This window comes from Leucoraja erinacea, chromosome 22, assembly GCF_028641065.1.
Source record: "Leucoraja erinacea ecotype New England chromosome 22, Leri_hhj_1, whole genome shotgun sequence".
In the NCBI taxonomy this organism is placed as follows: domain Eukaryota; kingdom Metazoa; phylum Chordata; class Chondrichthyes; order Rajiformes; family Rajidae; genus Leucoraja; species Leucoraja erinaceus.
The window spans coordinates 19,661,805-19,687,314 of NC_073398.1; positions in this window are offsets into that span (position 1 = coordinate 19,661,805).

Consider the following 25,510-nt stretch of genomic DNA (forward strand, 5'->3'; position numbering starts at 1 on the left):
AGAGTCTTTTACCCAGGCTCGGGGAATCAAGAACCAATGGACAGAGATTTAAGGTGAGAAGGGTAAGATTAAATAGGAACCTGAGGGGCGACTTTTTCTTCAGATGGTGGTGGGTATATGGAACGAACTGCCGGAGAAGAAAGTTGAGGCAGGTACTATGACAAGTACATGAATATTAAAGATTTTGCATGATATGGGCCAAAACGCTAACAAATGGGACTAGCTTAGATGGGGGTTCTAGGTCAGCATGACCGAATTGGGCCGAAGGGCCTGTATCCCTGATGAATAATTATATTACTCTAAATAACTCTAAAAAACCAGTGCAATGAATTGGTGACTTAGATTCACTTGTCATTAAAAATATGCAAAGGTACAAATGTATGCGTAATTTTGTAAAATTAAATAACTTCCATAACATAAGTTTGTGGTTCATTGTGTTTTATTATAAAACACCAGGCTGTCCTTGCTCTCTTATCCAGTGCAAGCTGGTTTGGACTGGCTGCCGATAGGACTTTTCACACTTTGTTTTCATTTGCAAACTATGCTCATGTCAAGGCCAAGGAGAAGTACTGCTGGATAAGTGTGCCTGTCAATATTATTAGAAGACTTTTAGACAAACTCTGCTACAATGTTCAGAATTAGCAATTTGCAGGAACAACATAATTCCTGTGATTCCATAACAGTTTCTCTGTTGCAGAATATTATAACCACTAAAGAATGCAACATGCATTAACCTTTCAAATACCACAGGATGATTTCTTCATTAAAAATAAAAGGCACATGAACAACAAATCTGTTTGCACCCATCTAAAATATTAATGTTTTCCCCAGATACAAACAGAACCACATTGCATTTACAGAATGGTCTACACATCAGGAAGAAGAGTACGCCAGGACTTAGTTATCGACTTCAGGAAGAGTGGTAATGTACATGCCCCAATCGGCATCAAAGCTGCTGAAGTGGAAATTGTTGAGAGTTTCAACTTCCATGGCATTAATAGTACAACTGATCTGTTGTGGCCCAACCACATTGATGAAAGCAGCCAAGATGGCACACCGATGCGTTTACTTCCTTTGGTGACTGAGGAAATTTGGCATATCTCCAATGATTCTTACAAACATCTACAGGTGCACTATAGAAAAGATACTGTTGAGTTGCAGCACAACTTGGTTTGGAAACAGCTCTGTCCAAGACCACAAGATTTAGTCCAGTCTACTGCACAGATCAGACTTCACACCATTGACTCCATCAACACGTCAGCCCGCCTTGGAAAAGAGACCAACATAATCAGACTTGTTCCATCCCGGTCATTCTTCATGCTCCCTGCACCCATTGGGCAGAAGGTACAGAAGCTTGAATCCTGTACCACCAAACTCTGAAACAGCTTCCTCTCTGTTATCGAAATTCAGACATCCTTCCATAAGTAAGGGTACTGTCCGATTCACTTCTACACCATTGTGGACATTACGCTTTGTCTATGGAATTGGCGAACTGCAATGCTGAGAACTATATTCTACACTCTATCTTTCCCTTTGCTCTACCTATTGTATTTGAGTTTCACTTGATTGTATGTGTGTAGAGTATTATCTGATCTGATTGGATATCACCAAAACATATTTTTGCACTGTACCTTGGTACACATAACACTAATAAACCTAAAGCTAAAATAACTTGCTTTAATGCACGTGGACATACTCAATTTCCTTTAAGTTTGTATGTTTACGTCAAGGTAGTCTTGAGAATCATACAACAGTATCAGACTACCAATGCATTATTCATAAGCTATATTTGTTACTATTATTGTATTTATACACACTGTTTATTCCGTGAACTCCATGTGAACAAGGAATATTATCGTCCCCTAGTTACATGACATTGGTCAGTGTGGTCCCGGTAGCCAAAGGGCCTGTTTACGCACTGTATCTCTAAACTAAACTAAACTATCCATTACCTCAGTTTATCATGAAGATGCAAAAACTACAAATGCTGGTTCTGAAGAACGATCCCGACGCATAATGTCACTTATCCATGTTCTGCAGGGATGCTGCCTGACCTGCTGAGTTACTCCGGTACTTTGTACCTCAGTGTAACAGCTCACGGGGCAGAATATTCCTCCGTAAATGCTATATTCACACTTGATGCATTCTAATAGGGCTTAGAAAGGGTGAGAAAACTCTCCCAAGAAACTCTCCCGAGAAAATAAACTAGTTTTTCACAGACGATAGACACAAAATGCTGGCGTAACTCAGCGTGAAAAGCCGCATCTCTGGAGAGAAGGAATGAGTGATGTTTCCTTCTCTCCAGAGATGCTGCCTATCCCGCTGAGTTACTCCATCGTTTTGTGTCTATCTTCGGTTTAAACCTAACATCTGCAGTTCCTTCCTACTTACTTTTTCATGAAATTGGATTACAGTTAATTGGTCTACTTCTAAATGATCAATCAGATTGATTTATTGCAGCATCCATTGATTCTACCTCTAATCGGATTAGGAGGACAGGGAACGTAAGAGAAACATATGTGTGACAACATTCAATCAGACCGACCTTTCTCAAGCCACTCACTATGTATAAACTCAGAAGCTTGAAACATATTACGTATCTGAGTTGTTGTCATTCTTAAAGTTGTAGTCATGGTTACATTTATGTATTTAAATTGTTTGGTTCTAGAAAAGGTTATTTTTTAATCACAAATTTACTCGATGTTAAATTGAGTTTCACTTTACCTTAATTGGTACACGTGACAATAAAATAGCCTTTGAAACTTTGAACCCTTTAAAAAGATGTGTGTGTGTGTGTGCATAGATCTATATGTGTATTGTACATGCAAAAACATGCACCTATATTTTGGGTCATAAAGTTCACCTCTCTATTTTCCATTCGGGCATGGATAGATAAGTGGCAAGTGCAACTTGCACCTTAAAAGTGCCAGATTATGACTGTCTTGAATTAGAGAGAGTCTAACTATTCTGAGTCTCAGTCTGAAGATGGGTCTCGACCAGTAACATCACCTATTCATAAGGTCATGTGAAAGGAGTAGAATTAGGCCATTCGGCCCATCAGTACGCCATTCAATCATGGCTGATCTATCTCTCCCTCCTAACCCCATTCTCCTGCCTTCTCCCCATAACCTCTGACGCCTGTACTAATCAATAATCTATCTATCTCTGCCTTAAAAATATCCATTGACAGCCTCCACAGCCTTCTGTGGCAAATTTTCCGTGTGGTTCCCGGAGGTTGCAGGTGGTTGCCGGAGGTTGCAGGTAGTGGAAGCAGGTAGGGAGACTGACAAAACCCTCTGGGAACCTCCGGGAACCTCCAGGAACTGCATGGAAACCTTGGGTGGGGCGCAAAGTCTCCAGAGGTTTCCGTTCAGGTTTCCTAAGTGGGACAGGGACATTATGGTCCGAGTGCAGGTAGATGGGACTAGGTGAGAGTAAGTGTTCGGCACGGAATAGAAGGGCCGAGATGGCCTGTTTCCGAGCTGTAATTGTTTTATGGTTTTATGATTATGCCATTCGCTTTCTTCACTACCTGCCGTACTCCAGCACTTTGTGTCCCATTTACTCCTCCTCTGGCCTGACCTTTTATTATTCACTATTGTCTTTACCACTCTCTTTCATATGTATATCACCTCATATGTAAACCACCTCAGCTGTTGTTATTTATTTTCTCATGCCTTTCAAGAACCATATACTCACCTCATCCTTTCCCTCAATGTTAAAGCTCAATTTTTATTTCTCACTTTTCTTAGTTCAGCTGAAAGGCACCAACCTGAAATGTTAACCTGCTTCTCTCTCCATGGTCTCCACCCAAAACGTCACCCATTCCTTCTCTCCAGAGATGCTGCCTGTCCTGTTAAGTTACTCCAGCTTTTTGTGTCTATCTTCTCTCCCCATGAATGCTGACTGGCCTACGGTGTATTTCCAACATTTTAGTTTCAAATCAGAATGGCAGCATCCACTGTACATCATAAACAGCAAAGGACCTGTTTCTTTGCTCTCTCTCTCCCCCCCTCCCTCTCTCTCTCTCTCCCTCTCTCTCTCTCTCTCTCTCTCTCTCTCTCTCTCTCTCTCTCTCTCTCTCTCTCTCTCTCTCTCTCTCTCTCTCTCTCTCTCTCTCTCTCTCAATTTTGTTGATGTGGTCTTTGACTATGAATATCGGTCATGTGATAGGACTTTTGGAAGTTTGAGACTGAATTATGCAAATAGTATTTTACTGTGAACTTCATTAAACCACTTTAATGTTTTTTTTCTCCGGTATATCTACTAAACATATGAACCAACTACAATTTGAAATCGTGTGAATTGGAAAGAAGAATTAAGATAAGTGATAAAGAGGTGCCTGAGTTTAAACAAATATGCTAAACTATTACTATTCAATTTTATTTTTATAAGCCAAACGTGCAATATTTTAACATGAAAATGAACCACAGCCGGAGGGAAAATAATAAATGACGGATTTTATAAAATAGATTTGAAATGATGTGCAGTGATTGAGGTTAACAAGTATTTATTGATCATTAAAATTTGTTGGCTGTAAAATTAGCATAGTTGTGTTACTAATTCCAGTGCGCAAAAAGAATGGCAGTTCTGTGGCCTTTCAGATAACATCTGTGGAGAGAGTGACAGAGTTAAGAGTTCATTTCAACCGCAAAGAACGGCCGCTGGGCAAAAAAGTAAAAATATGAAATGTGAATCTCATCTGCCTCCTTCCAGCCTTGACAGAGGCAGAGAAAGAGTGGTTAACTTCAACCGGTCTCACAACCACAGCCCCATTTGAGAGATATAGTCATACTGCATGCAAACAGGCCCTCTGGCCCAACTCATCCATGCCAAGCAGGATGCCTCATCTAAACTGATCCCATTTGCCTGCATTTGGCCCATATCCCCTATACCTCTCCTACCCATGTACTGGTCCAAGCGTCTTTTAAATGCTGTTATAATACCCACCTCAATGACTTGCTGTGGCAGCTCATTCCATATACCCACTAAGCAGTTGCCTCTTGGATTCCTATGAAATCTTGTCCCCCTCACCTTAAACCTATGTCCTCTGGTTCTCGATATCCCAACCTTATGTAAAAGACTCTGCAGTCCCCTTAACACCACATCTCAGCCTTCTGTGCTCCAAGGAATAAAGTCTTAGCCTGGTCTAGCCTGATACAGAATGACCAAGTACAGAGGCAAGTGTAAGAGGCAATATTGAGTGACTGGGCTTACTTCAACACATGATTAGATGCAAATGTAAAATCCTTCCACTACAGATGTTATGAGCTGCCCACAAATCAGGGCTGCACAATACTACCCAGGAATTACAAGGAAGAATAATGAAAATAATTGAGGTGGACATCAGGGAATTGTTATAATGAAGGCAGTAGTTTAGAGATTTTTCTGTTAGCCCGGCATTGACAAGGATTAGTAACCAATACGTACGGAGTTTGGCAGGACTGCAGACCCTGGACAACATATTGGTATTACTGGAAAGTCATTCAAGTGCATTGAAATAAATCTTGTAGGTCTTGCACGATTACTGCAGGTAAAAAGCTCTTTAGATCCGTTTATTAAATACTCAGGTTGAAGATTTGTTCTGCTATTTCACAAGGATATTCAGCTTTAAAGTGATTTGGCTTGCTTTACCCCAACATGCAATATATCAACATAATTGAATTTATTTAAATAATTTAATAATTTAATAATTAATTTAAATAATCATTTAAATACGGATTTGAAAACATGAATGAACATTTGTAACGTAAGCATTGGAAAAGAGAGTCCACAGACTAGAGTGAGTGACGTTACACTTAATAGGGATTTAACTGACCAGTTGTATTATTTTTTTAATTTTAGTTATTTCCTCAAAACATGAAATTAGATTTAATAGAAGGGTTTGCCTCTTGCAAGCCTAGCGAGGCTTTATTTAATCAGCTCAATTTTCTTAACATGCACATTCACTCTGTTTTCGATTATAGATTGAAATAACTGCTATAGTAAAGTTGTCACAAGAGGCTTATGGTTTTGTAATATATTATCTAACTTCTGAAAACAATGGAGTTATATTTGCAATTTTCCATTCCAAGCAGACAACTCCTGCTTTTGTTGATTCATTTGCCTGCTGTTTGTGCATTTTTAGCCAACCTCTACTTGAACTTGAGTAGGTGGAGTTGAGACATCTTTTAAATTACTAAAATAGTTGAAGCTCCTCGATAAGATACTTGCAATTTCCTCACCCACTTTTTATTTTACAAATTCTCGTGTGGAAATAATCAGGTTCCAGACATGAGTCTGTTTTTAAAGCTCTTACTTTTGCTAATAGCTTACTTCTGTTAAAATTACTCACTTAGGCGCAGGGAAGGACAATAATGCAAATGTGCATCATGATAACAGAGAGAATATATGTGTTTAGTTTAGTTTAGTTTAGTTTAGTTTAGAGACACAGGTACTTTGGCCCACCAAGTCTGCACCGACCAGCGATCCATGCACATTAACACTATACTACACATACTAGGGACAATTTACACATACACCAAGCCAATTAACGTACATACCTGTACATCTTTGGAATGTGGGAGGAAACCGATGATCTCGGTGAAAACCCATGCAGTCACAGGGAGAACGTACAGACTCCATACAGACTGCACCCATAGTTGGGATCGAACCTGGGTCTCTGGCGCTATAAGCGCTGTAAGGCAGCAACTCTACCGTTGCACCACCGCTCCGCCCGCCCTTACGCAAACACACATGATGTCTGATTCCATTTCCGTGATTATCTGTACAGGCTATCGACCTGATTCCTGAATCCATTCTTCCAGACGGTCCAGTTCCATCCAAAAGCATCACTTCTGTCACTCTCAAATCAGTTCCCCACCCATTTAACCTGTTATTTCCATTCATTAGCATTTGGTCCTTCAACAAAGCACATTTTAAATTATCAGACTCACACTAAAATTTTAAACATACATTAAAAAAACAAAACGGGTAATTAGGAAGTGACAAAGGTGGGAATCTATGCTTGGAATCAGAGGATGTAGGTACCTGGCATCAGTATTCACCCTGTTTACAGTGCCATGTTTTAGTTCTAGGTTAAACATTCTCTTTAGCCTAATTTATCCATTTCCCCTCGCCCTTAATCAGTATGTTGTTACCCAGAGTAAAGACGGTTGTCCAACTATGGACAGCCACAAAAAGCTGGTGTAACTCAGCGGGGCAGGCAGCATATCTGGAGACAAGAAATAGGGGAAGTTTCCAGTAGAGAACCTTCTTCAGACTGAAGAAGGGTCTCGACCCAAAACGACACCTCTGCCTTGTCTAACTGTGGACTTGTCCTAGGGTGGTTTAAAAAAGTGTAAGTAAGTCTTGTAAAGTGCTCAGCAGATTTTCCATTTGCACAAACATTACCTGACCACAGATCAATTCTGAGACTAATCTCTGACTGTATCTCACAACTTTTGTTTCTTGTTCATTTGACAAGCCACACAACTGAGTCCAGGACCTGTATCTCATGGTTGATCTGATCAATTGTGATTAGTATGTGCAAACACTTGATGTTTATACCAAGTGAATTAAAAATGGGGTTTGGATAGAATAGTGTACCCGTTCCACTCTAACGGCACATTGTGTTTCATTGGTTTATTATCATGTGGACCGAGGTCTAGTGACATTCTTTTTGTTTGCATATAGTTCATTACACTCATGGGAATTTTGTGCTTATATATGATAAGAATTTAATGAACTATTAATGTATTGTTAAATGTCCAAAAAGTCTGGATGCTGAGTTAATTCTGCATTCCACCTTGCATAAATCATAGTCATAGAGTGATACAATGTGGAAACAGGCCCTTTGGCCCAACTTGCCCACACTGGCCAACATGTCCCAGCTACACTAGTCCCACCTGGCTGCGTTTGGTCCATATCCCTCCAAACATGTCCTATCCACGTACCTGTCCAACTGTTTCTTAAACGTTGGGATAGTCCCAACCTCAACTACCTCCTCTGGCAGCTTGTCCCATAAACCCACCACCCTTTTTTGTGTGAAGTCATCATGCTTGAACACTCTTGCTGAAATGTAAATAATCATAAAAATTAAATCTGCATGTTTAACTTAATTTATGTTTCTCCAATTTATCAATTGTTAAATATATTGCTTGTATGGTCATGAACTATATCGATCGAAAAAGCTCCCATCTTTGTTTCCTTGTGTGGAAGAAAACTCATTTGTCTTGGTCTTGATGTCCACACACACGTCCACACACTATTACTGGACACTGGTGATGATGGGAACCTTGGGTGAAGTAAATTGAAGGTTCCTGGAATAGCAAGACCAATGTTTTCGTCATTTGGTACAAAGTAATAAATAGATCTTCAATTTCCTTTCAATCAAGATTTCATGTCATCCAGCATGCTGTTACTCCCCAATGAAATCACATGGGAGCACTCAGTTATTTTCAAAGGACATTTTTCTCCCTTTTCCAGTAAATGTTAATTAAACAGTGTCAGGAAAATTCAACCAGCTGGAAGCAGCCATAATTCTTTGCAGTTGTTTAAATACTGTATGTTAGCATTTTAGGCAGACTGTTTTTTATCAGATGGAGAATGAATCACTGTCTTCAGCAAGCCTATATGAAAATGACTCTGGATATTTTTATATTGATTTTGTACTGACATGTAATGATGTTCTATACCAACGCTAAAGTTGAAAACCTGGTGTTCTCAGCAACATCCAACGTTTCTCACAAACTTAAAAATTATTTTCATTCATTTTTGTTGAATCTCCGCCCAGCTCAGCCTGTGGACCTCAGGAGCCGCTGTCTGCGGTAGGAAGCGGCCGATTCGGAAACTCCAAGCCACGTGTATGTTATTCCGTTCCGAGGCTGGAGTTATGATCATCCCGTCGAGAGTGCCTGAACATCGGAATGCCGTAGCGGCGACTACGGAGGGCTCAAATGCCCTGACCACGGGTGAACATAGAGGAAGCTGACTGAACTTTAATGCCTTCCCTCACAGAGGAATACGATGATTCCACTGTGTGGGGATGTTCCTGGTAAATTCTATCATGTATTGTATTCTTTTTATTCGTATGGCTATATGGTAACTCAAATCTCACTGTACCAATTGGTGCATGTGACAATAAATGTAACTTGAACTTGACTTGACGACTTCTTTGTACTTTTTCATACCTCTAGTTTCTCTCTCCCCTGACTCTCGGTCTGAAGAAAAGTCTTGACCTGAAACGTTACCTGTTCCTTTTCTCCAGAGATGCCGCCTGACCTGTTGAGTTAAGGGGCTGTCCCACTTGGGCTACCTAATTGGTGAGTTTAGAAGATTTTAGGAGAGTTTGAAAAAATGTCATGTTGAAGACCTCCTTTGACCTCCTTCGACTTCCTTTGACTTCCTTCGACCTCCTTCGATCTCCTTCGACTATGTTGAAGACTAGCTACGACTAGTTACGACTAACTTCGGGAAAATTGGACACCGAATAGTGGAGAGGGAAGTCAACCTCCTTCAATCTCCTTCGACCTCCCTTCGACCTCCCTTTGACCTCCCTTCAACTATGATGAAGACTATCTACGACTACCTTTGACTACCTTTGAGTAGCCTCGATTACCTACGACTAACATGCCAACCTACTACGACCTACGACGACTAAACCTACAAGTAAAAAAAGTATCGATTTTTTCCATGGCACCCTTTTTTTACTCGCAGACATTTTTCAGCATGTTGAAAAATTTGCCGCGACCGAGCTGAGGCCTCGAGTACACGGGGACTACTCTCGAGCATGAAAAGAGAGTTACAAAGACCTCCTACGACCTCGTGTCAACCATGCTGCGAGTAAGAGTCAAGGGCAAACTTGCCAGAGCTCGCGGATTAGGTCACCCATGTGGGACAGCCCCTTTACTCCAGCAATTTGTGTCCATCTTTGGTGTAAACGAGGCATCTGCAGTTCCTTCCTACACTTTAAAAATCATTGAATGATTTTAAAATTTCAAGCATCAGCTTGGCCAACTTGGCGGCATTGTCATTTAACTTAAAACAATACATTAAAGATATCCATTTACAATCTACATCTTGTTGTAATAGTATTTCAAGTGCTGTTTGTTAGGTCTAAAGGTTGAGAGATTCACACAATTGCTTTGAATGGATGTAGGAAATTATTCCAGATGCTGTAAGTAAAGGCCTGTGAAACACTGACTAGCTTTCACTTGAGGATGTTAGCCTAGCTAGTGAATGAGTTTTGAGGTTGACAAATATTTACTTGTGACAGAAGACCAATAAAGTGAGCATTTTCAGGAAACAAAGAATGCACAATGCAGCCAACAACTTTACGAGGTTAATAGAAACACTGTGGATTTTAAGTGTCCAGAATATTTTTGATGATTTATGTCTTTCTTCTGTTCAATACATGCTCATAAAACAGTGCCAGGAAAACTGTTATCAATTGGACACAGCCATAATTTTTGGCTGCATGGGTGTCTTGTTATTTTTAATAAATAGTCGGGTTTGTCCATTAGATTTCACAGAAAAGTGGAGCTTTAAATTAACTGCATAAGTAGCTATTTAAAAAAACAATAATATGAATACCAATCAAGTCATATGCACCAAGGAGGAACAATTGATGATGGCCACCCTCGTTCCTGGCACAGGTCAGGATACAAAACAACATCAAAGGTTTTGAGAGTTTTTGAGAAAGAACATGGTACAGGTGCACAACCTTTTATCCGAAAGCCTTGGGACCAGACACTTTTCGTAATTCAGAATTTGTCGGTCTTCGGAATGGAAATTTTTTTGCGTAGATTTTAATGGCTGGCTCAGTGGTAGAGTGTTCGGCTCATATCCGCAAGGTCGCGAGTTTGCGCCTTGATCCCGGCAGTTACTCGGTCGCGAGCTTGAGTCTTCAATGTGTTTTTTTTTTGCAGAATAAATGTTTGTATGAAATGCAGTGTAGGAGAGGTGTACTGACTGTGTGGGCAGAACTTTGGAAGTGATTGCCCACCAGTCTAAAAAGCCGCTGTGTCTCCCTGTCCCTGGGATAGCAGGGGGCGATCAAACAGCACAATACTCCCCTCCCCCTCCAACTCCAGAGGAATCCGCTCCCCGGTGGGCCGCTACGGCGACAAGTGGCAGTTTGCCCACAGCCTGAGCTGCGCCACCCCAAGAACACCTTGCACACCATCAGCTTCTGCCCCTACGTTTTCCTCTGGAGTTGGAGCGGGGCTGGGCTGGAGTTGCTGTTCGCTGTGGGTCTCTGGGATCTCCGTGCTTGCAGTGGGCCTGGGGTCCCTGTCCCGTTGGTCCTGACGTCTCCGGCCACCCCCCTGGACTGGAGCTGAGACTGGGAACTGTACCGCCCTTGCCCCCTCCCTCTGCAACTGCAAACAACCCCACTCTCCTGCAAGGGCAGTACAGTTCCCGGAGGATAGCAGGTGGCCGGAGACGTCAGGACCAACAGGAACCCGCTCCCCGATGGGCCCCTACGACGCCCCGAGCTGCGCCCCATCATCCGCAACCCAGGTTCCTCTGTAGTTGGAGTGGGGCTGGGCTGGGCTGCTGTTCGCTGTGGGTCTCTGGGATCTCCGTGCTTGCGGTAGGCCTGGGGGTCGACGTCCAATTGGTCCTGACGTCTCCGGTGACTGCACTGACCTGCTGGCAGCCATCGCCGACGTGAAGACAGTACAAAGCCCCCGCGCCGGTGCAATGAGCGGGGAGCTGGAGAGGGGAGGGAAGGGGTCACACACATGGCCGGGGAGCAGAGGGGTGTAGGTGGGGTGAAACTGAAGGGAGCGACAATCTGCTGCTGCCTACACTGTGTATCGTGTCTACCGTGGGAACTTTTAACTCAGCGGGCAGACAGCAGCATATTGTCAATTATTAACCCTCCCGCGCAATATACCCTCACCTCTTTTATGGATGGGGATTTAGTTCCCCTTTCTTCGAGGACCGACCGGAGGTTCCGCTGTCACCTCTGCGGGCCGCCCTCGGTGAACGTCCTGTCTCCCTGTCCCTGGAATAGTAGGGGGCGATCAAACAGCACAATACCCCCCTCCAACTCCAGAGGAATCCGCTCCCCGATGGGCCGCTATGGCGACAAGTGGCAGTTCGCCCACAGCCCGAGCTGCGCGACCCAAGAACAAGACGTTATTCTTGCACACCATCAGCTTCTGCCCATACGGGGAGCGTGTTCTTCTGGAGTTGGAACGGGGCTGGGCTGGAGTTGCTGATCTGGGATCTCCGTGCTTGCAGTGGGCCTGGGGGTCGGTGTTCCGTTGGTCCTGACGTCTCCGGTGACTGCACTGTGCTGCTAGCATCGCGACGTGAAGACAGTACAAAGCCCCCGCGCCGGTGCAATGGGCGGGGAGCTGGAGAGGGGAGGGAAGGGGTCACACACATGGCCGGGAAGCAGAGGGGTGTAGGTGGGGTGAAACTGAAGGGAGCGACAATCTACTGCTGCCTGCACGCTGAGTTAAAAAGTTATCACGCAAGACTCACGATACACTGTGTATCGTGTCTACCGTGGGAACTTTTTAACGCAGCTGGCAGGTAGCAGCATATTGTCAATTATTAACCCTCCCGCGCAATATACCCTCATCTTCTCTTTTATGAATGGGGATTTAGTTCCCCTTTCTTCGAGGACCGACCAGAGGTTCCGCTGTCACCTCTGCGGGCCGCCCTCGGTGAACGTTTTCAAGGACCTTTCTTCAAGGACCGAAAAAATGTCGCTATTCGGAGGTTTTCGTTATTTGGATCGTCGGATAAAAGGTTGTGCACCTGTATTGGGAAAAAAAAACAGCCATGATCATAAGTGTAGGAAGGAACTGCAGATGCTGATTTAAACCGAAGATGCAGTAACTCAGCGGGACAGGCAGCTTCAGAAGAAGTGTCTCGACCCGAAACGTCACCCATCACTTCTCTCCAGAGGTGCTGCCTGTCCCACTGAGTTACTCCAGCTTTTTGTGTCGAGCCATGATCATATGAGCGGTGTGTGATTTGGAAGACAAGAAGAACTTTGTAAAAGATTTAGAATAGAGTTATCACGTGTTGTACTTAGTTTACCGAACTTGTGTGATTAACATTGTTAAAACCATTGGTTTAGAATTGGTTTAAAAAGTGTTAAACAGCTTGATTAAAACACTGTGTACAATGATTTGCCAGACAACAGAAAGCTGTATAATCGTATAATAAAGGGCATTTTATACTGAAGCTATGTGGATTGGTTTTGTGAGTGTTGCCAAGGGCCATAAACAGACAAAGCCCTTTTACCTTTGGTGTTGCCAGGGGTCCCCAACAACAGAACTCTTTACTTTGACAGGGAAAACTATTTTTGCTTTTTACTATTGTTTAATAAAACAATTTTCTTGAACAGACTGATTGGATTAAACCATGATGTAATAAACCAGGATTCTGCAACAGTAGAGGAGCAAGTTCATGGGCCTGTCAGAATTACTCCAATCTGACTTTAATTCATATTATTGTACATTTCAAGGGTTAATGATATTGCTGTGGCTATTTATTGAGACTCACTACCCATAAAGCACCTTCACCTCACATTTTATTGAGTTGAAGGCTGCTGAAATTAATTTCAATATCAAAGACAATGTGTTTAAAGTCTAGCTAATCCCTTTTGGTTGCACAGACTAATATTTTACATCTAAAATAGATCTGAGGTTAAATCCCAGCCCGGAGTAATTTTCCTTGTTCTGAAACAAATCCAAATGATTGAGTTATTTATTAATTGATGTTTGTGGCACTGCCATATTTGACAGCACCGGGACTCTAGTCATTGGAGTTTAGAAGGTTGAGGGGGGACCTCATTGAAACTTACAGAATAATGAAAGGAATAGATAGAGTGGATGGGGAAAGGATGCTTCCATTGGTGAGAGAGTCTAGAACCAGAGGTCATAGCCTCAGAATTAAAGGGGGCTCTTTTAGAAAGGAGATGAGGAGGGACTTCTTTAGTTAGAAAGTAGTAAATCAGTGGAACTCATTGCCACAGAGGGCTGTGGAGGCTAATTCAGTGGATATTTTTACTCCAGAGATCGATAAATTCTTGATTAGGATGGGTGTCAAGGGTTATGGGGAGAAGGCAGGAAACTGGGATTAGGAGGCAGAAGTCAGCCATGATTGAATGGCAGAGCGGAGTGGACTCGAAGGGTCGAATGGCCTAATTCTATGCCTGTAATTTGTGAACATGTGAACTCTGCTCCTCACGTTTTGTTAATCAATGAGGGTATTAGTGTGCTGCATGCAACATGGACTCTCCAATTCTGAACTTCTAGATGTAGTTGTGGGTACTGTACCACCAAGCTTCCTCTGTCCATATACCTATGCTTCTACCATTCCCCCTTATACCAGGAACAGGGTAAAACATCTCAGTATAAATCGGGTATTAATGAATACTCCCTGAACAGGGATTGTGCAACAAATGATGAAGGGCAACTGCAAAGTAGAGATGAATAGTGTCTCCAACACTAACCCCACAGGCAATCACTTAAAAAAATGCTGAGCAGCAATTGCCACGCTTATGCTAATTTGATAGGCTGCCATGATTACACATCAAAGAATCATAGAAGCAATCAGCAGATATAACTATGTTTCAGAGCACAGCCTATGTTTCAGAGTTTTACAGAGCTCCCCGTGGAGAGCACTTTGAAAAGCTTCACTTGCTTTACTTTGTGAAGCTGGAAACAGCAAACAGCACTCTTCACCATTTAATTTTGACAGCAGCCGAGCGGGGACTTAGCAGTAATCATGTAAGGCTTTGATAGTAAACGGTACTGCAAACCACGACCACTGTTTCAAGATGATGTTGTGTGCACCACAATGGCGGGGATCCCTGGGCGGTGTGGCTCTACCGATCTACAGAACTCAGGAACGACATCAGGATAAAGTGAAGCCTCGCGGCGGCGGCGGTGGCGATGCCTCGCAGGTCCACTCACGGTCGACAGTCGATGAGAGCGTTGAGGGACTGCTGTGAGGGGGGGCAAGAACAGTGGACAATGGGACGGGAGGGGAAACAATGGACAATGGGGACCTTGTATGGGGAGTGGGGTGGGAGGGGGGGAGAACAAAAGGAGAAGCCGGCGTGCTTTGTAACGTTGTCAGCACCATAGGTGGTCGCTATTCGTTTACTTTGGACATACAAACAAAGAATTTCAGATGCTGGTAAAATCGAAGGTAGACACAAAATGCTGGAATAGCTCAGCGGGTGAGGCAGCATCTATGGAGAGAAGGAGTTGGCAGTTTCGGGTCGAGAAGAAGAATTTCACTGTGCCTTGCCACGTGACAATAAAGTAAAGTATTCCATTCCGTTCCATAATCAGACAGCTTGAAAGCCCAGTGAGTGTGTCTGCAGGGAATGTTAGAATAGGGTAGATTAGTTGATTGCCATATACACCAGGGTGCAATGAAGTTCCTTATTCACATGAAGTTCAAAGTGTAAACAGGATATGTGTTGGAAGGAACTGCAAATGCTGGTTTACACCAATGATAGACACAAATTAACTCAGCGGGACAGGCAGCATCGCTGGAGAGAAGGAATGGGTGACATTTCAGGTCGAGACCCTTCTTCTGACTGAGTCAGGGGAGAGGGAGACAGAGAGATATGGAAGGATATGTTGTGAAAACGAGAGATCAAAGGGGGCGAAGTTTAAGTAGAATGTAGTAAACATGATACATACAGTAATAATAAATACAACAATGAGTGTAAAGCAGCAAAATAATATGCAAAATAATACTCAAAATCTGAGTAGTGATAAAGAATATTGAAGTACAATAACGGAATAACTAAATAAGGTAGAGATAAGAGTAAGAGTATGCAGTAAAAGAGGTGATTGGTTTCGGAGTCAGGTACCACCAGTTCCTTAGTTGGGATATCTGAACTTTCAAGTATTTGTATTTCCCCTGGAAGGCAGAAGAGAGGAAGGCAAATGGGCAGGGTGACAGTCATCCTTGACGGTACTTCCAGCCTTCCTGAAGCATCGCACCGTAAAGATGGACTGGATTGGAGTAAGTGACAAGCCTACACTGGTTAATCTCTCTGCAGGTTCAAACAGTCAAAAACGGAGAAGTTGCTGCACCAGGCTGAGATGCATCCCATCAAAATACTTTCTATAGCACACTCGTGTAAGTTTGAGAGAATTCTGTGGACATGCTGAATATTTCCAGCTGTCTAGGAAAGTAAATACACTGATGTTCTTTCCCAATCACTCCAGCAGTTGGAAGGGACCAAGTTAGGTTGTTAATGATAAGGATGCCTAGGAACTCAAAGCTCACGTTATTATAGTCACCATCGTTTCCTATCTAGTCTGTGCCCAGATTCCTTAACCCTAATTCGATAATCTTGGACCATATGGTGTTGGTTTGGCTGTACATTGTGTTTCTGTAAGATGCTGAGCTTTCCCAGTGCATTCAGGTACTCCTGTACTTTCCTGTGGCATTGAGGATATTCTGCCATTTGCATGTATACGTTTGGATCCCCTGTAGCATTTGTCCACAATGAACTAAAAGATCTTAAGGACTGACTGAACTTCACTTGGTAACTTAAAGTAGGTGCACAAACCTTGTGCATATTAACGCTGAATCCATGTTCAACTGCATCTTGGAATGGGACAAGTCCAGCTTGTTAGTGGTAAGTCATTGCCAAATTCATGTCTTGTAAGCTGGGTAGCAGGCACTGCTCACCAACAGCAGTTTTGTTTTGGGAAAATTTGTGATTCTCACGTAACCACACTATTTTGTAGACAGGTGGAACCGCAGATGCTGGTTTACAAAAAAAAAACCTCATCGGATCAGGCAGCATTTCTGGAGGACGGATAGGTTATGTTTTAGTTTTAAACTCTTTTCTGCTGCAGCCTTCACCAGCCTTCTCAGCCGTTGTGATGCTCCACCAAGGTCAGCCATCATCCTCCGCCTGTTCCACCGTTGTCTTGGTTGGATTGCTCTTTGTCAGAGACCTCAACCTCGACCTTACTGCCATGAGTGGCCCTCCCAGGAGCATAGTTCCAGACGGCATCGCTTTCAGGATCCACACAAGATTCTCCACCACGACAAAGTGACAATCCACAGAGAAGTGTGCCTCTGCTAAGATAACACATACCAGGTAATGCCACTGAAACATATCTTTATTGAAGGCAATCAACTCTCAAGTATCAGCAGAGGTAGCTGTGATAGTGAATCACTAGTCTTACAACATGGTATACTCATTCCTTGAATCCATGCTTGCACTCGTATACCTTACAATGTTGATACGACTGTGGGGACAAATAATCTAATATCTGGAATGGGTCAATTGTCTACAGAGGAAAGAAAGGTTGGACAGGCAAGGTTTGAAGCCACTGGAACAGAGTGAGAGTGGACTTAATTGAACCATAAAAATTCCTCAGAAGCCTTGAGAGAACGGATGTAGAGGAAAACGTTTCCTCTGGGAGAATCTAGAGCTTTGATTAATTGTTTAAAAACAATAGGTTGAGTTGTCATCGGGGTTTATCGCCATGTACGGTGAGGTACAGATACAATGAAAATTTTATTTGCAACAGCATTGCATGTAAATAAATTCAGACAACACACAAAATGTAAATTATGCATAAATTATAAAAGACTGTACAAAAGTAAGGCATGGGCGCAAAGCATGAGTAGAAAACAAGTCCATACTAGTGCAAGACATGTTCCATTACCGAGGTAGGATTAAGGTTGGGCAGATTGGTTCAAAAACCTGATGGTTGCTGTACCAAAGAAGATAGACACAAAATGCTGGAGTAGCTCAGCTGGTCAGGCAGCATCTCTGGATAGAAAGAATGGGTGATGTTTTGGGTCGAGACCCCACTCTTCAAGCCAGCATCTGCAAGTCCTTCCTACACGTTGTTATAGCAAAGTAGTTGTTCCAGAATCTGGTGGTGTGTGACTTCAGGCGTCTGAACCTCTTGCCTAACAGCAGCAAGAAGAGATTTCTCCATTTTAAACGCTGGAGGTAACCATTTTTTTTCTTTCCCTTCAGCAGTTGAGACCTTGGAACTCTCTTCCACAAAATGTAGCAGAGGCCGAGGCTTTGAATATTTTGAGAGATGTTTGATAAGCTGTAGTAGGTATGAATATGGAACTGTATTGATTAGCCAAAGTATTTATTAATTGCTGAGCATGCTCAATGGACCTGGGAGCCTACTACTCTTAAATTGTATGTTTGCTTATTCATAATATTAAAGTTATGTTGTTAAATACTCATAGGCAAAGTACTGTAACTCAGTGACTATCGAAGTGATGGTGAAATGAGCTTGATGTGTGCTGGGGTAGGGTACAGCACAGTTTTGGATGTGTTCAAGCTTTTTGAATAAGGATAGTAAGTTCCAAATGTTAAAGTATTTGGAGATAGGAGCAAAAACAACAAAAGATATGGACAAGGCCTTCAGCAGCAGATGATGCGAGGCTGCAACATAGGGGTAACGTTACAGAGATGGAAGCATCTAATTTTGGTGATCAGCATGACCCAGTTAGAGTCCCGACTCACGTAAAAAACAATGGCAGCAAGGTTGGGAATGGTCTTGTAATTTATTTCATCGTGGTTTCTACAGCAGTGTTACCAATGGTTTATAAGGAGAGGCAGACACAAGCCATGTGGCTACTCAAGTCTTCCGCGTTGACAGTTTCCTTTTTTTAGATTTAGATAATTTTGAGATTAAAGGAGATTTACAATGTAAAAATATAGCACACCAGAGGACTGGGCGCAACAGTGAATGGTCAACATCTAGTAGCTAGAGAGAAGACAGGTAATGAAACATGCCTTGGAATACTTTGAGATTTCATGTGTTGCATCAATGCACTTTGTTCCCATCAGGTGGCACAGTGGTACCGGGGTGGCACAGGTGGTAGAGCTGCTGCCTCACAGTGCCAGGGATCTCGATCCCAACCTCGGGTGTTGCCTGTGTGGACCTTGCATGTTCTCCCTGTGATCATGTGGGTTTGCTCATGTTCCTCCCATATCACAAATATATGTGGGTTTGTAGATTAATTGGCCTCTTTAAATTGCCGGGAATACTTGAACAGGTGAGATAACATAGAACTAGTGTGAACGTGTGATCAATGGTTGGCGTGTGGCGGTCCCTGGGGGGTAGGCCACTCCTTGGATCATCCCCCTCGCCGATTGAGAGACAGAGGCGTTGGTCTGCCACGGGGTTTCCTGACGACACTCCCTAGGGGTTCTGACAAGGGTGTCGTGGTGTGTACTCTGACTGTTGGAATTAAAAAGCTTCTTTTGAATCTGCCTGACGTCTGGTCTTTTCCTGACCTTGACCAGGCCACTACAGGCATCTACTTGGTGGGCCGAAGGGCCTGTTTCCGTTTTGTATCCCTAAACTAAACTAAACTGAATTATTTCATTTTCCCTTTTTTTCATGGGTATTGCGAATTGACAAAAGCTTGATTTTTTCTAAAGAGAAGCACAACACAAACAGTGTTTGCGTTTGTACTGTTTACTTTGTAATTTAAAAACACATCTAACTAAGCCTCCTGGAGTGCCCATGGCAAGTTTCAAGAAAAAACACTGTGCAGTCTGCAAGCTACGAATTCACTGGAAGTGGTAATTGAAGATTTTAATGTAAGGTTCATACAGTTCAGTACTACAGTGACAAGTTGAATCAAGTTCCAGATCAAGGAATTGAGCTCAATTTCTCCGAATATAGACAACAGATGTTCCGAACTTTGTTGTTTGTGTTTATTATTTTAGCAAAACGCTACTGAGCTAAATTATTATATAGATCTGGTCACATTTGGAGAAATTATCGCACAACTGGGACATTCACTATCATATCATGGGGAACAACATCAGGGCAAAAGTAACCACATTTCCCACAGCAAATAACTGGAATTCCTTAAATTCTTTGGCACAAAGAGTAAAAAAAGACTCTCTTGTAAACACCAGGGCTGAGTACCGACCTCTCTGATCCCACTTTGCTGCTCATCCTTTGTCATTCAGCTTGTGCAACTAAATCAATCCTAATGATATGTTTTCATGTAGCATTCAGTAGATTGCTGTTTACAATATCTTTCATTTTCTTTCTGCTTAAACTCTCTTAACAATTGTCATCTCCATATCATCACATTTATAGTAGTATAGTACCCTCACAATGGAAGCTGAAAGGCGAATGTGCAAATCCATGTACAAATAAAGCACAGCAGGCATGTGAGCAACATTAAAACTTGGGGAAATTGCTGAAATGTTCCAGCGATTTGAACAAATCACCTCAGCCACCATTTTCAAATTGGGGAAAGAAAGATGCAAAGTGATACACATGATTGAGGAGCACAACCAACCTAGAGGCAGCACGGTGGTGCAGCGGTAGAGTTGCTGCCTTATAGCGCCAGAGACCCGGGTTTGATCCTGACTATGGTGGCAGTTTTACGCTCTCCCCATGACCCCGTGGGTTTTCTCCGGGATTTCCGGTTTTGTCCCATACTCCAAAGCCGCACAGGTTTGTAGGTTAATTGGCTTCAGCAAAAATTGAAATTTGTCCCTAGAGTATAGTGTGCGCTAGTGTAACGGGGATCACTGGTCAGTGTGGATTCTGTGGGCCGAAGGGCCTGTTTCTGTGCTATATCACTAAACTAAACTAAACTAAACTGTTAGAGTAATGCCCCTGTCCCACTTAGGAAACCTGAACGGAAACCTCTGGAGGCTTTGCGCCCCACCCAAGGTTTCCGTGTGGCTCCCGGAGGTTTTTGTCAGTCTCCCTACCTGCTTCCACTACCTGCAACCTCCGGCAACCACCTGCAACCTCCGGAAACTGCACGGAAACCTTGGGTGGGGCGCAAAGTCTCCAGAGGTTTCCGTTCAGGTTTCCTAAGTGGGACAGGGGCATAACTCGACGGGTCAGGCCGCATCTCTAGACAACATGGGTAGGCAACATTTTTTTTGGTTGGGACCCTTCAGTGGAGAGAGGAAGACTGCAACGGAGGTGGGGGACGAGACAATGTCTGGCAAGTGATAGATGGATACAGGTGAGGGAGGTGGGGGGGGGGGTGGTGTTCAAAATGGAAGTGCTGCACATTGGTGATGTCGTGTTTTGGATCAAATAAGCTGAGGTATTCTCTTCCCTCTCTCTGGCACCATTTCAAAGAGCAGAAGATTTTACATTTTCTTGGCTACGATTTATTCCTCAATCAACATCACTAAAACACAAATTATCTTGTCACTATCGCAATGCTCTTTGTGAGATTTTGCTGAGTGCAATTCATCTGTCGTATTTCCTTCACTACAGTTTGGCTGCAATCCAAAAGTAAAATGGAAAACGCTGCATGTACTTAGCGGCATATATAGACAGGAAAATGGAGGTAATATTTCAGATCAATACTCTTCATTAGAATATAACCTAATCAAAGTCAACAACCTGCATTGTTAACTCTATGTATCTCCACACGTGCCGTGGCACTGCTGAGTATTTACAATTTATATTATTTTTATTTCAGATTTCCAGCATCTGCAGTTTTCTATAGAGTGATACAGCATGGAAAAAGAACGTTCGGTCCAACTTGCCCACACCGGCCAACATGTCCCACCTGCCTGCGTTTGGCCCATATCTCCAAACGTGTCCTATCCATGTACCTCCCTAAATGTGCTTGCCCCAACCATCTGATCTGGCAATTATATTATACCTCGTACTATGTTGTACTATATTATATTCTTCTATATTATACTACATTACATTTTTAAATTACTTGGTTGACAATAAAGCATTTTCAGATATCCTGAGATTGTGAATGACAGAATATAAACATGAATTCTTAAAACTTTATTTTTATCAACCAGATTAGTGGACCCTAGTGTACACTTTTGAGCAGAATGGTTCCATCTCCGAGTGTAGAACTGTATATGTGCACTCTCAGTAAGGAATAAAGTGAGGATGGTTGTTACACAATGTTTATTTCCAGTCACAACTCCCTGACAAATGAAACTAGACCTAGATAATGTTCAGACATAGGCTGTTGAACACTAGTGCACAAAAGTAACAGGTCATGATTGTCTCAAACAAGGAAGAATCCAACTACAGGTGCACAACCTTTTATCCGACAGCCTTGGGACCAGACACTTTTCGTAATTTGGAATTTGTCGGTCTTCGGAATGGAAATTTTTTAGCGTAGATTTTAATGGCTGGCTCAGTGGTAGAGTGCCCGGCTCATATCCGCAAGGTCGCGAGTTTGCGCCTTGATCCCGGCAGTTCCTCGGTCGCGAGTTTGAGTCTTCAGTGTAGTTTTTTTCTTGCAGAATAAATGTCTGTATGAAATGCAGTGTGTTGAATGAATTCCTGAATTTGTAAATGTGACCGCAGCATTGAATCACCTCCCGCACTCATGTCACCCTAGCGGGGCTTCATGCCCTAAGGCGGCCTAAGGCGACATTTTCACACTCTTATATCCGTGTGCAGCAGAGACGCCAAACGTGAGCTTTGGTGTGCAGACGACATCCTGGAAAAAAATGTCTGGTTTTTTTCCAGGTAAGACGATATACCCTCCCGCGCAATATACCCTCCACTTCTCTTTTTAGTTCCCCTTTCTTCCAGGACCGATCCGAGGTTCCGCTGTCACCTCTGGTGGCCACCCTCGGTGAACGCCACTCAACTTTGTCTTGGGATTCCTACTCTCCCGGTCAATGTACCCTCACCTTCTCTTTTATGAATGGGGATTTAGTTCCCCTTTCGTCGTCGAGGACCGACCGGAGGTTCCGCTGTCACCTCTGCGGGCCGCCCGTGGTGAACGTCCTGTCTCCCTGTCCCTGGGATAGCAGGGGGCGATCAAACAGCACAATACCCCCCTCCCCCTCCCCCCCCCCCCCCAAACTCCAGAGGAATCCGCTCCCCGATGGGCCGCTACGGCGACAAGTGGCAGTTCGCCCACAGCCCGAGAAGAAGACGCCCCTTGCGCACCAGCAGCAGCTGCCCCTCTGGAGTTGGAGCGGGGCTGGACTGGAGTTGCTGATCTGGGATCTCCGTGCTTGCAGTGGGCCTGGGGGTCGGTGTCCCGATGAGGGGGCACAGCTCGGGCTGTGGGCGAACTGCCACTTGTCGCCGTAGCGGCCCATCGGGGAGCGGCTCCTGGTGGTCCCGATGTCTCCCGCTAGTTTGCAGTTTTCCTCTGGAGTTGGAACGGGGCTGGGCTGCTGCTGGCTGTGGGTCTCTGGGATCTCCGTGCTTGCAGTGGGCCTGGGGGTCGGTGTCCCGTTGGTCCTGACATCTCCGGTGACTGGCATTGCCGACGTGAAGACAGTGCAAAGCCCCCACGCCGGTGCAATGGGCGGGGAGCTGGAGAGGGGAGGGAAGGGGTCACACACATGGCCGGGAAGCAGAGGGGTGTAGGTGGGGTGAAACTGAAGGGAGCGACAATCTGCAGCTCCCTGCCCGCTGAGATAAAAAAGTTCCCACGCAAGACTCACGATACACTGTGTATCGTGAGTCTACCGTGGGAATTTTTTTTAACTCAGCGGGCAGACAGCAGCAGATTGTCAATTATTAACCCTCCCACGCAATATACCCTCACCTTCTCTTTTATGGATGGGGATTTAGTTCCCCTTTCTTCCAGGACCGACCTGAGATTCCGCTGTCACCTCTGCGGGCCGCCCTCGGTGAACGTCCTGTTTCCCTGTCCCTGGGATAGCAGGGGGCGATCAAACAGCACAATACCACCTCCCCTCCCCCTCCCCCCCCCCCCCCAACTCCAGAGGAATCCGCTCCCCGATGGGCCGCTACGGCGACAAGTGGCAGTTCGCCCAGTTGCGCGACCTAAAGAACAAGACGCACCTTGCGCACCATCAGTTTCTGCCCCTACGGGGAGCGTGTTCCTCTGGAGTTGGAGCGGGGCTGGGCTGGAGTTGCTGATCTGGGATCTCCGTGCTTGCAGTGGGCCTGGGGGTCGGTGTCCCGATGAGGGGGCACAGCTCGGGCTGTGGGCGAACTGCCACTTGTCGCCGTAGCGGCCCATCGGGGAGCGGCTCCTGGTGGTCTCGATGTCTCCCGCTAGTTCGCAGTTTTCCTCTGGAGTTGGAACGGGGCTGGGCTGCTGCTGGCTGTGGGTCTCTGGGTTCTCCGTGCTTGCAGTGGGCCTGGGGGTTGGTGTCCCGTTGGTCCTGACATCTCCGGTGACTGGCATTGCCGACGTGAAGACAGTGCAAAGCCCCCGCGCCGGTGCAATGGGCGGGGAGCTGGAGAGGGGAGGGAAGGGGTCACACACATGGCCGGGAAGCAGAGGGGTGTAGGTGGGGTGAAACTGAAGGGAGCGACAATCTGCAGCTCCCTGCCCGCTGAGATAAAAAAGTTCCCAAGCAAGACTCACGATACACTGTGTATCGTGAGTCTACCGTGGGAACTTTTTTAACTCAGCGGGCAGACAGCAGCATATTGTCAATTATTAACCCTCCCGCGCAATATACCCTCACCTTCTCTTTTATGGATGGGGATTTAGTTCCCCTTTCTTCGAGGACCGACCGGAGGTTCCTCTGTCACCTCTGCGGGCCGCCCTCCGTGAACGTTTTCAAGGACCTTTTTTCAAGGACTGAAAAAATGTCGCTATTCGGAGGTTTTCGTTATTTGGATCTTCGGATAAAAGGTTGTGCACCTGTACCTACTCTTGACATTTAACAGTACTACCATTTCATAGACCCCCACTATCAATATCTTTGTAGTTACCTGGGAGCGTCTGTCTGGAGAAGGGTCCCGACCCAAAATGTCATCTATCTGTGTTCTCCAGAGGTGCTGCCTGGCCTGCTGAGTTACTTCAGCACTTTGTGTCTTCCCTTGGAGTTACTGTTGATCAGAAACTCTACTTAACCAGTTGGATAAATATTATCTTTATAAGAGCAGGTCAGGAGCTGAGTGTGTTGAACCATCCTGGTGTAAAATGTCTTCCTTGTCTTCTTTTCAGCATTTAACATTTGTACATCATCTAACTCCGTTTGAGAAAGTTGCGTGAAGAGAGGAACTCACTTGCAAGGGTTCTCAATGGTATTGTTGGAATTATTTCAGCAATTCCACAATGAAACTGACATTGTCAACGTAGCATTATTTATTAATGATCTACAAGTTTTATTGTGATAAGTGTTTAACGCAACAAGCAATCTTTTGACAGATCACAATACCAGCTATGGGTCTGTATTGCAACTGAATGAGTGAATGGATGCTGCAGTGATAGGAGGTGGTGTGGGAGAGTACTCCCAGTACATCAGAGGAACTGGAACAGCTTAATCAAGAACAATGCCCCAACAAAGCATGTTCCTTGTGCATTAGGACCATGGAGTCTTTCCAGGGCTTCAGCCAGGTGTGTACCACAAGAGATGTCTCCACAAGATAAGAGCAGTCTCTGAACGTCCGCACTTTGGAGAAGCCTGTAATGCAGATTAATGGGCAGGGCTGTTCTGACTCTTCCTGCGGATTGAAAGAAAACTGAATGAAGTCTCCCCTCCTTGAAATCAGAAAAGTAGGTGGCCTCCTCCAATGTAGCAGGGAACAGCAAACTGTGAGGTATCACAGACCTGGTTCAGCAGCAATAG